Genomic DNA, 11,748 nt, shown 5'->3' on the forward strand with positions numbered 1-11,748 from the left:
TTCTGAAGAGTTTCAGGCTGAGCACAGAAAGCCTTATGTCATTTCTGTCTGTGGAGAAGAATTTAAAGATTGTGGTGCAAGTTTCTGGGGCAGTGGCAAAAGAGGAGAGCTGAGGGTCTTCCACAGTGAAGCCATTACTCCTGGGTACTGCACCCACTTTTGTGCCATGGATGCAGAGTTAGTAGTGTAGCTTTTGTACTGTGATGCCCACACATTACAATAAGTAACAACTAGCAACACCCTAACTGTACTATGTTTTGTGTTTCCAACAGATGCTATGATGACTTCTAAAAATGGATGTCCCAATAAACACAATAAAAAAAAATTCAATGATGCATCAAATGTTGTCTGAGTATGTTTTAAGGTAATAACAAATGTGAAATCTGGAAAACAAAGAGAATTCCTGAATCTGTCTTGTGTGCTTTGATGTGTACATAAGTTTATTGGAGGTCCTGAAACAACTTTTCTGAGAACACAAAGATTTTTATTTTACCTTTGGCCAAGATGTCAGTTTGAAATCAGGCTGCTTACTGCAAAACCAAGAGGTTTTTTTTAAGACAGACAGTCTTCATTTGTATTGTTTTGTCGACTAAGCTAAATGTAATTTCTAAAATATGGATAAATCTGATCTCATCATGCAGCATAAGCAACTGGGTACAGGTGTGAGGGCCAAAAGTCTGGTTATGTACGGACTCCTAAATGTGCTTGTTTTCTACTGAAACATGGAGTAGGGTTGACCTTTAAAATGTGAGACAGCTGAGGAAGTTAACCAGTAAACAGAAATACCTGCTCCAGTTGCAGAAATCTTACAGAAACTGACAAATCACATCTGTAGTGACTGCAAGTTGAACAAGAAAATGTGACGTTAAAGGAAACATTCTTTGTCCCAAGGCCAGTTTAAGTATCATTAATATTTTTCTTTCTTTATGAATCGATTGTAACTTTTTCACATTTTTCAACAACCAAAATGGAATTTGTTTTTTAATGTTATGGCTTGGTATTAAAAAAAAACTAACATTTAACTCTCCCCACTAACCAGTAATGTTGCTCTTATTTTGAAATGTAACCGGAAGTTCTGTGTTAAGAGAGGCGAAAAAAAGAAGTTATGGAGCAATGTCGAACCGAGACGCCGCCAGTGTTAAACCTGAGACGCCGCTAATGTCGAACCGGTTAACACCATAGACATAATATACCTGTGGTTAACACAATCTGCCAATAACGCCTTGTTTTTAGACATCATATGTCTGTGGTTATGGCATTTTATCGTTCAGCCTTTTTTTCTATCGTCCAATCAGATGTGGCCGGCCAGACACGCCTATTTTTTATTGTCCAATCAAATATGGCCAACCAGACACGCCCATTTTTTTCTTGTCCAATCAGATGCGGGGCCAGACACGCCCATTTTCATAAAGTCCAATCAGATATGACCGCCCAGATACGCCCACTTTCCTATAGTCCAATCAGATATGATCGCCCAGATACGCCTTCCGAATTTGCCTGCAGAGATACCTACTTGGAGATTGTTGAAGAACTCCTGCAGTCTGAAGTCGGCAGGGGCGGAGTTTACAAAGTAGGCGGGGACAAACTTGACCCATCTCTAGACTCAACCTTTGACCCCGCCCACAACACATTTAATGTTTTCAATATCTAAACTATTTTCATAACATTTGAGTTTTTTTAAATGTACATAATAGGTTCAAAATCAGAAAATAATATTTTACCATGGGAGTATGAATAGTCATGCTTGTGACAATCCTTGAGAGTTTGTTTTGGATCCAAAACAACTTTTTAATATGTAAATGTTATTAGCAAGGTAACGGAAATATTAAAATTCATTCTGAAGCAAATTTTGCTCAGGTGGAATCACAGGGGAGGGACTTCCTGATTTAATGAACATTTGTTTTAACCCCTAGAGGAGGACTGAATGCTTGAGACAAACGGGTTTCTTTCGACGCAGACCTGGTTTTTTAAAGTTAGAGTTGTTTGGATTTTTCATAATCATTGCAATGTCATGAAAACTGGTTAAGCAAAAAAGATAATGCATTGAGAAACAAAATCTGAACTTTTTAAATATTACTGGTTAATGTGTCCTTGAATAAAAATAAATTATGCAAAATTAGTAAACGGCTGCCATCTACCACATGCATTGGAAACAGTCAAAGTGACTGAAGTAGATCAACAATGTCATGTACATGGAAAAGCTGTTTGAGAAAGTCTCAAAAATTGTATGTAGTGGTCTCAATATATATGCTCAGGTTTGTTGAGTAAAGTAAACTGTAAGCTTCCACATTTGGGGTATTCCGACGAGTGATTTTCTCTGCGTTTTAGAATTACATATCTTGAAAAATCAAGAAGTAAACTCTTTCAGACTGCATCTTTGTAGGACAGAATAAGTTTTTTTTATAGTAATTTCATTCTTTGCAATGAGTACCATTACAACTAAATAACTCAAAAATTCCCACTGTGTTTCAGCTTATATTTGTGAAAGTTAATAGCTTGTTTTTAGAATTTTATTTCATCAAGATGGAAAATAATCAGATTTTTCATTTAGCTATATGTTTAATTTCTTGGTTTTCAATGAGCATCTTTAATGTGAGCCTGTAGAAAATATGTCTTATTAAGTGATTTCTTAAAATTCTTGAAATCTGCTTTTTAAAAAAAATGTGGGAAAAAAAATGGTTTGGACTGATTTCAATTTAATCAGCTATTTAATACAAAAGTAGTCTGAATAAAATGCAATGCAAAAAAAAAAAAAAAAAAAACCAGACACATCCATCCCATTTTGAGAAGTAATATGTGTTTTTTTTTTTCAGTCTTCTTAAAACTGAGATTATTTATTTACAAACGAATTACACTTTTTAGATTGTTTTCTCATTTAGTCAAATGTATACAATTTTTATGAAACGTTTTGTGTTCTGTTGTTTTTGAATGAACAACCTCATTAGAAAAACGTTTCATAATCTCATACACAATCTATTTTTGTATTTATTAACTTCATGTAGCCTGCGGCAGTGATTTTAGTTTTCATGCGTGCTGACGTCATGATTTTGAGTTTTCCTACGGACGTGAACGCATCGACGTTACTCCGCGCTGCAGCTCGGAGTTCGGCTCTTTCGGTCCAGCCAATCGGGTCTCGTTGTCTTTCAGCACCATTGCAGTGAGGGGAGAGATCATTTGAAGCTCAGATCTCGACCTGAGTGACCGCCTTGGGCAAACACCTCCTCAGCCTTCCTGATACTGGTTGTGCTACGGCTCCTTGACTCTTCAGTCCAAGTGAGTATCTAATTTACTGTTGCTGAAAAACAATTGTAAATTTCCAGGTAACTAGTAAGAGGAGGGGGTGGTTGGGACACCAGCAGCCCCTGTTGTGGATGTTAACCAGCAGCCAGGAGGCTTCAGCGTCAGGTCGTGCCAGAACAAGCGGTGCCTGTCTGCAGTCAGGGACCGCACACAGAGCAGATGCTCCGGCGCTGGAGCCCACCTCGGCCTGGTCACGACTGATGGGAAACGAGATGTTCACCAGCTGTGGACAAGAAGAGGCATGCCAACGGAATGCAAGCCGAGCTAAGGCAGCTAACATCGGCGTGCAGGTTCGGGCTTTCGTGGCATTCCCCCCGCCCCTTCCCCCTTCATCCACCCGTAAGCTAACAGTTAACTAGCTAACAGGGCTACGTAAGCGTTTAACTGGTTAGTTAGCCTCGGTGTTTTTAGGGAAACAAATAATGTTTTGATAGTTGTTAGTGCTGTACACCACACCGTTCTTCTTAAATGTTTACAGTAAACTGCTACTTAAGCTCCAACAACACCAAAGCAAATGAGTCAAACTCTTATTTTGGAAAAATATAACCGGAAGTCAGAGGTGGGCGATATTTACCCATTTCGCGATATATTTAAGAATATTGCAATCACGATATTTGCAACTGTATAATTGTTCTACTGCAAATTTCAGATTGCATTTAATATTAAGCATACATGTAACATGTTTGCTAATAGAGTAGAAACAGCTAAGTAGAATGCAAGCACTGACGTATTATAGCTCCTGTTAACACAAATGCTTAATAATATATTAATGTCAACTTCAGGAGTCTGCACAATCAAACAAAGAACTCAAACCTTACAGTAAACATTGTCCGGACAGCCATCATAACTTTGGCCAAGCAACATGTAGTAGCATTGGTAACTTCCATAAATTGCTTGATCTTCCTATCATTTACAGTAAACTTTGCAAGTACTGCAGCATTTTTTAATTTGTTTGTTTACATTTAAAATACGCATATCCAGCAGCTTGTGTCCCCTTTGTGTGTGCATTCATTGTCTTGATTGTATTACAGTGTTTTTGTTTCAGGTCATGAAATTAGTTTTTATTTTATCTTTCCACCTTTAGCAATAGTGGTTTGCCTGAGAATTTGACAAGGTATTGTGCTTTGTTGAAGCTCTGTCTTCTTGTGGTCGAAGTATTGTGTACACAATTTCGTTCCACCTCATGTACCACATGTGATGCGAATGATAAAACCAATTTGAACTTGATTATTGTAGAAGTAGGTTCAGTTTTTTGGGTATGAAATAGTCACTGATACAAACCGACTGCTCTGACCCTCCCTCACCATGTGCTACTGTGCATACTAGGGAATACTTAATTAACTTAAATGTCTTTAAATAAGTTAGTTTTGACTAAAAGGGACCGTCAAACAACACTCCTTATATCAGCAAACTTTCTTGTTCATTTTTTATCAGCTCTGTTGACTCAGTTTGCTCAATAGTTTTCTAGTTGTCTTTGCCTTTTCTACCTCTGAACCAGTAAATCCATTAAATGCTGCCTGAGGTGATGTTGGTGTAAAATGAATAAGCTGCCATTAAAGTAATGATGTAATAGGCAAAAGATGTAGTGCTGAAGATCTAGATAATTCCATGCCATCTGCTGCTCATCCTCAGCCGTCATCCTCCTCCTCTTCCTCCCTCGCTGTATCTTTTCCACCATGTGTTTTGGGACCAGACTATCATCAGAGCTGCAGCCTATTTTAGACAGAAACTCCATGTACTCACGTAATCCATGTTTCTGTCTTCAGGAGTTAAGTTTCATGTGCTGCTTAGTGTGGTAACATATTCATCGGAACATCTTTTGGTACGAGGGAAACCTTTTAAATGGCCTTTATTTATAGAGGGCTGCAACAGGACCCAGGATCATGAACTCTATAAAACACCTCCTGTTGGTTTTGTGTTTAATAGATATGGTTTATAAAGCGTATGTGTTTGAGCTGACTAACAATAATCAGGTTTATTTGGTGGTTGCACCACTCAAGTTGTGAGCATGCTAAGGCGTCTCTAAACCAAAATTACAATAATAATATATAACTGCATTAAGTCCCACAGCTTTGCTGGCTCCCTCCCAGCAATTGCGATGTGCACACATGGAATCATAGCAGTAATTACCCTGGCATGGATTAGCAATGGGGAGTATTTTCCACTGTACAGTACTCCCTCCCAGAAAGTCACACAAACACACCCCCTGCCCTTCATCTGAGCAGAACAGGCTGGGTTTCCATGTTGTAGCACTCCATGAGACCCAACAACCACGGTTTTCCCTTGTCGTCTTAACAAAACAAAAAAAATACTATGCCTTAGCATCCAAATTGGGTTGTAGATTTCCTTAGGAGTCAGTAAATTTGATGTGTTGCGTACTGTCATCTGGATATGTGGCTGGCGTGCTGGCAGGGCTGTGGCTCTGCTGATTCACAGCACTGCCAGGTACGGGGTATGTGTGCGTTGGCTGTCTCTGTGATTAACATGTTTCTCTGTAAGCCAAACAAGAGTTCACAGGAAGCAGACCAGCATGATATGGTCTATGTACTGGTACTCTCTGGCTCCAAGGACGTCAGTGTTTCAGCTACTATTTAATCCTCACCGATTGACAAGTCAGAATACTCGCATTGGAAAGTTATAGGTTCACGTAGATTGCGATTTTGAATCAATTAAAAGGATTGTAAATTTAAAGACTGCTGGGTTTTCTTTTTCTTGTGACTCTTCTTTGATTGCGAGGCTATTTTTACTGCACCTCTTTTCTCTGCTTTTACAGTTTGACCTAATGTGCAAAAAGAGTTATTTCCCACAACACTGTAACAGACAGTTCTGCACAGTCAGGCTAAACGTTTCCACCCTTTCATCATTCCTCTGATCCAAGAGGAATGATATTTGTGCCTTTCCACAGCTAAACGTTTAACTTATCTTTGACTGCATTAATGCAAACGCTTGAATCCAGTGATGCTCATCAAATCTTTAGATGAACCCAACAGATTGCGTTTGAACAAAATCGGCAGCTTCATTTTGAATCTTGAGTGCAGAAGGCAAAAATCAGAATTGTTTTACTTATATTGATTAAAATGATTAGTCTGTTATTCAAATATTACAAAATCATTAGATAATTTTTCTATAATTTTGGACTTTTCATAGATACACGCATTTGCTGCTAATTATTACGTGAGTGTTCGTCATTGTGCAGCTGTACGGTGTAACTGTGATTGTGGCTCAGGCTTTAAGTCTGCTTCAGTTCATTTTGATGAGTGCTGCATTTGAATCTCTCCATTATTCATAATTTCTGTGTTAGCAGGTTAAGTTGTCAAACTTTTATCCACCGCCTTTAAACGGCGTATAGTCATTTCACTAGGTATTCCAGTCATGTTTTTAATTGTATGATACATTTTAGATGATAAATGCAAAAAACAAAAAAATTGTTCAGATTTGTGTAATTTTCTGTCATGTTTGCTATTGCTAGCAGATATGCAGCATCAATATTCCCCTACTAATTAGTCTTGTTCTGTTTTTGTTTCTCCTCATTGGACATCTAGCTAATATTTACACCACCACAGTGGTAGGCCTTCTGAAATAGTTTTTTTTGCTTTATATCAACACCAAGAAAAACTCCTTTACTCAGCTGTTATTGTTCCCCTTTAGTAACTCGCATAGACCAAACGAGCAGTTCAGCAGCACATCAGTGAGCACTCATACTTATCAGGTCAAAATAAACTGAGTGGTAACATCGTTATTAGTTAGATCAGCATGGTTTGTAATACTGTAAGTCTGATGTCGTTTTGTAAAGATCCTCTAAATCTTACGATTAATAAACTGTAAGATGGAGGAGAGGTGACTCCTGTTACTGCATTCAATCCTTCCCAGTAGTTTAAACCAGTTTTATGATACTAAAAACTGAGAGTTAAACCTGAAGTTACATTATTAAGCCACTGATCCTGCGTCACAATACCGCCTCCAGTTGCTTTACATAAAACTAATCCCCTTAAAAAGTTGCACCCTGCAGCTTCACCAAGTCGCCATATTTGACATACTTGCTGGAATTCTTGTGCAGAGGGAAACGACACATCCTGCTGTTGACCTTATCACGAGGTATATACGGTAATAAGGCTAAAGGACCCTTGAACTATCCCCCTTTTGTTTACAGGGTATCAAAACGCATGTATACGTGGAAGGGGGAAGGACTTTGTATTTATTGATATGGCAGTGTGCACAGTGTGATGAAGCCACAATAATGGGGTCATCATCCTCTTTGCTCCCTGCTGGGCTTTACCTTCCTGTCGGTCAGCATTGTATTTTCCTGCTCAGCTTGCCGGTCACGACTCAGTCTCCTTCTGAACTTGAGCAGATGCCAAAGCTCTGTTGATTTCAGAGAGCCTTTGGATCATTCCCAGTTATTTGTTTTTAGCATCTGATGCCAAAGAAGGGGAAGCAAAGTGGAGGCTTTTGCTGCAGTTATCCTTCTAGGAGTTTATAGCAATAAATATATGAGAAATCCAGATGGTGAAAGATTTTTTTTAATGCCTGGCATCCTAATGCATATAGTGATTGAGTGTTTCATTAGGAAGAAAAAGTTTGGCCTAAACTCTGTGGCTAATGTATATTTGCTTGGCTTCAGCTTGCAGAACTCTGTCATTGTCCAGCTAATGTAATTTCTTTACATTAATTCAGTGCAGTGAATGACGCAAACCCATACTCTCGTTGTTGTTTTTTTATTATTGTAATTGGTTTGGTTTAATTTCTATAATATGCATACTTAATAGATGGAAGTTGAGGTTCTTGCTGGATTTACTTGACACTCTTGCAGTACTCCACTCATTTGAGGTGCTCCCCTCTCTGTCACCCCCTTGTTGATTTTGTTTTTTTGAGGATGCATAGAGGTTGTGGTCTCATCTTGTTTGCAGTCAAATGTTTTTGGCGTGCCCTGAAAGCTCAAAGTGATCAATTTTTGAGTGTTGATTAGCTTTTACAACAGTATTACTCCTTTGTTTTTATAAAGTACAGTACACCAACAGGACAGTGTCTGCCAAACTCTTTCTACTCCACAGCAGTTTTTACTTTTAAACTGGTCAAAACTCTCATTGACACTCTACCATCCATCCTTGTTTCCAGTTCCTATGTGTTTAATCAATGGAGTTCAATGTGAATGGCTTTGCAGTGGGTGTAGACATAAATGGCTCTGACTCAGCATTGGTAGTAGCACAACATCCGGGCGTGCATGTAAATTTTCCATTAGGGTCCTGCACTCGAGGCTGCAAGTGCATGCATCTCACAATTTCTTCATAGAAACAGAAGTTTGCTGGCCTTTGAAAAGAGATGGGATTCATCTTTATGTATATGAAAAAAATAAAAATACTTAGTTGCAACTGAGCTGACAGCTCATTTTCATTCTTAATGAGGGGGTCTGACTTCCATGGACCAAGCAAAATGATTAAACTCTCATCAATATTGCTGAAAATTTGGATTACTCTTCATATGGGATAGTTTCTGGACATTTCTATGTGCTGAATCACTCATGTTAAAATGTTGCTATTTGCAAATGGGAAGCATGTGTTGGCAGGACTCACCCATTTAACAAACTTGTTTAAGCATGTTTATTATCCTTTTATCATAGTCTTTTAGGGCGGTGATAATTGTCAGATTGACAGATTGTTCAGATTGCTTATTTGATATGAGTATAAGAAATGTCCACTATATCAGATCTTCAAGAAATAAACAATAGTACAGTTTTAAATGAATCATAGTATTAACTAAAAGCCAAACCTCTCTGATCTCGTGCCAGCAACTGAGTATTGCTGCTTTCTGTTCATGCCTTGTCTTTGTCCTTAGCAACATTTGACCTGACCTTGCAAGAAAAGGAAGCAGAAGAATGAACAAGAACACTAATGATAATAATAGCTTTGTGTATGATATTACTATTAAGTTTTTTTTCCTATTTAAAGAAAAGCCCTGAGTAATTTTATACATGGCAGCTGTCTGACAGTTATAGTGTGCTCTACATATAGGAACTCATTTGGGAAACAAAAGAATCAACTTGGGCAACACATAAACCACACTTCCTTTTTTGTTCCCCATTAATCCCCGTGATGAAATGCTTTGGAGAACTTGTTACAGGACATTCGGGGCGACCTGGATTCAGACAGCATGCGTGTTTATTTCATACGAACGTGTACACACACAACATTTGCATTGAAGCCATTTGTATTCCCCAGTTTCAGGAGCAGTGACGCTGGGGTTGGAGGATGCTGTTAGTAGTCACCTGTGTATTTGTATGCTGCAGCTAACCCAATCTATTTGGTGGAATCCTGTCTGCGTGTGTATTTGAGTGTACTTGGGTGCAACACAGCCCATCCCAACACGTCTGGCCCTGCAGCGGCAGCAGAGCTAAATTTAGCCTGGGATGTGCGTATGCCTCCGTTCGCCCAGCTTGGTCTATGAGAGATAAGAAAGGGATGACGGACTATATAGTTGCCAAAGTTTAATTCTGTGCCTCTACCTATATATTTTTCAACTTGTGATATTATCTTATTTTAATTTTGACATATATATGCTCAGGAAAGTTGTTTTCCAAGTCTTTGTGTGCATATCCTATGAGCAGCTGTATTGATTCTCTCTAGGACATATTGACTTCAGTTGCTGTGGCATGCCTGTTTTTGACCTTTACTCTTAGCTCAGTTAGTGTTTCACTGAGGTGTAAAAGCACCCGTCTGCTTTGTCTCTCTTAATTGCATTTAATCAATATTCTCTGAGGGAGATTTGCCTAATAGATCCTTCTCAAGTGTAATTTTTGCTATATATACACCGTGTTCTATTTTAGAGCAGCGAGCCTCCACTGCAGGTGAGTGGCTGGTTGTTACTACTGAAAGAAGCACACCAGACGGAGTCACTGTCAGTTATTAGAGTTAATCCACCTAACTAAGGAATGTGTGTGGAATAAAGTGTGTGTTTGACTTTCTCATGCATTTGAGCAAATTTATGTGCAGATCTGATCAATCCCCAAAATAGCCTGACCTGAATGACAAAGAGTGCTGGGATGGAAAAAGGAGTCGGGCACGGCAATTGATCATTTGTGCCCTGGGTAGTGTGTCATTATCCACCAGAACATCTGAGAGGGAAAAAATGTTACTATAATTATCTAAATGACGCAGAGACGAACTCACTTCAGCACCATCACACTTTATCACACCATTATTTTGCTTGTAAAAACAAAATGCTTCACCTCAAATTGTTCATATTTAAATCTGTGCTGTAATATTCTTGCAAAGGTGACATGCATAAATCAAGGCATTTTACCATAAAGTGTCACTCTACATAGTTTGCAATAGTCCTGGACAAAAACTGACCATACTGGCGATTAAAGCCACATGTTTGAGAATGGTGTTGGGGCTAGCGGTGCAGCCACAGAGCTTCGTTAAGTTTAATAATTCATGGCTGACTGAGCTAAGCTGACCTTGAGAAATCCTTGGTTCAGGCTTGTAACCTGGCTGTGCTCATGCAAGGCAGAAAGAACCAGTTGAGAGACCAATATTCAAATCCACACGTTTCACCAAAGCTTCTTTTAGGACAAGCTTTTTTATTTGCTTGTTCTAATGTTGGTATATTAGATTCTTCGTTTTATTTAAAAGCATTTGTTTTAGGTGAATTACCTGAATGCTACTTATGTTTTTTTATGGAACTGATACTTTTTAGCAACACTAGTTTGATTATACATAGATTGAACTTTGTTCCTCTATTACCAAGAAAAACAAGCACTTTATCTAAAAAAAAACAAAAAAAAAGAAACACTTTTAAAGGCAATAGTTCAATAACTTCCAGTAGAAGTAGACCAAACCACTGTGTGGAATCATGTATAGCCTTTATTTGTTTATAGGAATATATTTATAAAAAAAATTGTCATTGCTCTGAAAAATCCCTTCAACATCTTTTAATATTCATTCGACCTTAATTTATGCAGGCTAGTCTCATTGAGCCTCGAGGACTCGTTTACAAGCGAGACGTGTAAATATGTCTATTTTGCAAAGAATTAGCAATACCTTTCGAGCTAAATGTTTTAGCTTCGATGTGAATGAAAAGACCTTTAGTTGCGGTTTCTCGTTTGTTGTTGGTGCCGTTTAAGTTGAGCGCAAGTTCATAATTTTAAGTGCCCTTTTGATCATAAATTGCACACAGTTGACAGACTTCTACTACTGTCCCATTTATATCTGTTATCATTGCAGTTTTTTACCGTTTTCTTTTCCACACAAATGTCCCTGTGCTGCAGTGGGTGATGTTGCAGGGAGTAAAACTGCAAATAACTTTGAATTTCTATTTTACTCTTAAAAGCAACTGTGTTGCTTTCCTTAAGCAATCTTTATTGACCAAATTCTTCTTTAAATTAAAATTTCAATTGTGTTTGTTGTGTAGTGAACCTGATCTGACCCTGATCTGACCCTGATGACCTCAAAT

This window comes from Nematolebias whitei, chromosome 13, assembly GCF_014905685.2.
Source record: "Nematolebias whitei isolate Nwh7 chromosome 13, NemWhi1, whole genome shotgun sequence".
Lineage (NCBI taxonomy): Eukaryota > Metazoa > Chordata > Actinopteri > Cyprinodontiformes > Rivulidae > Nematolebias > Nematolebias whitei.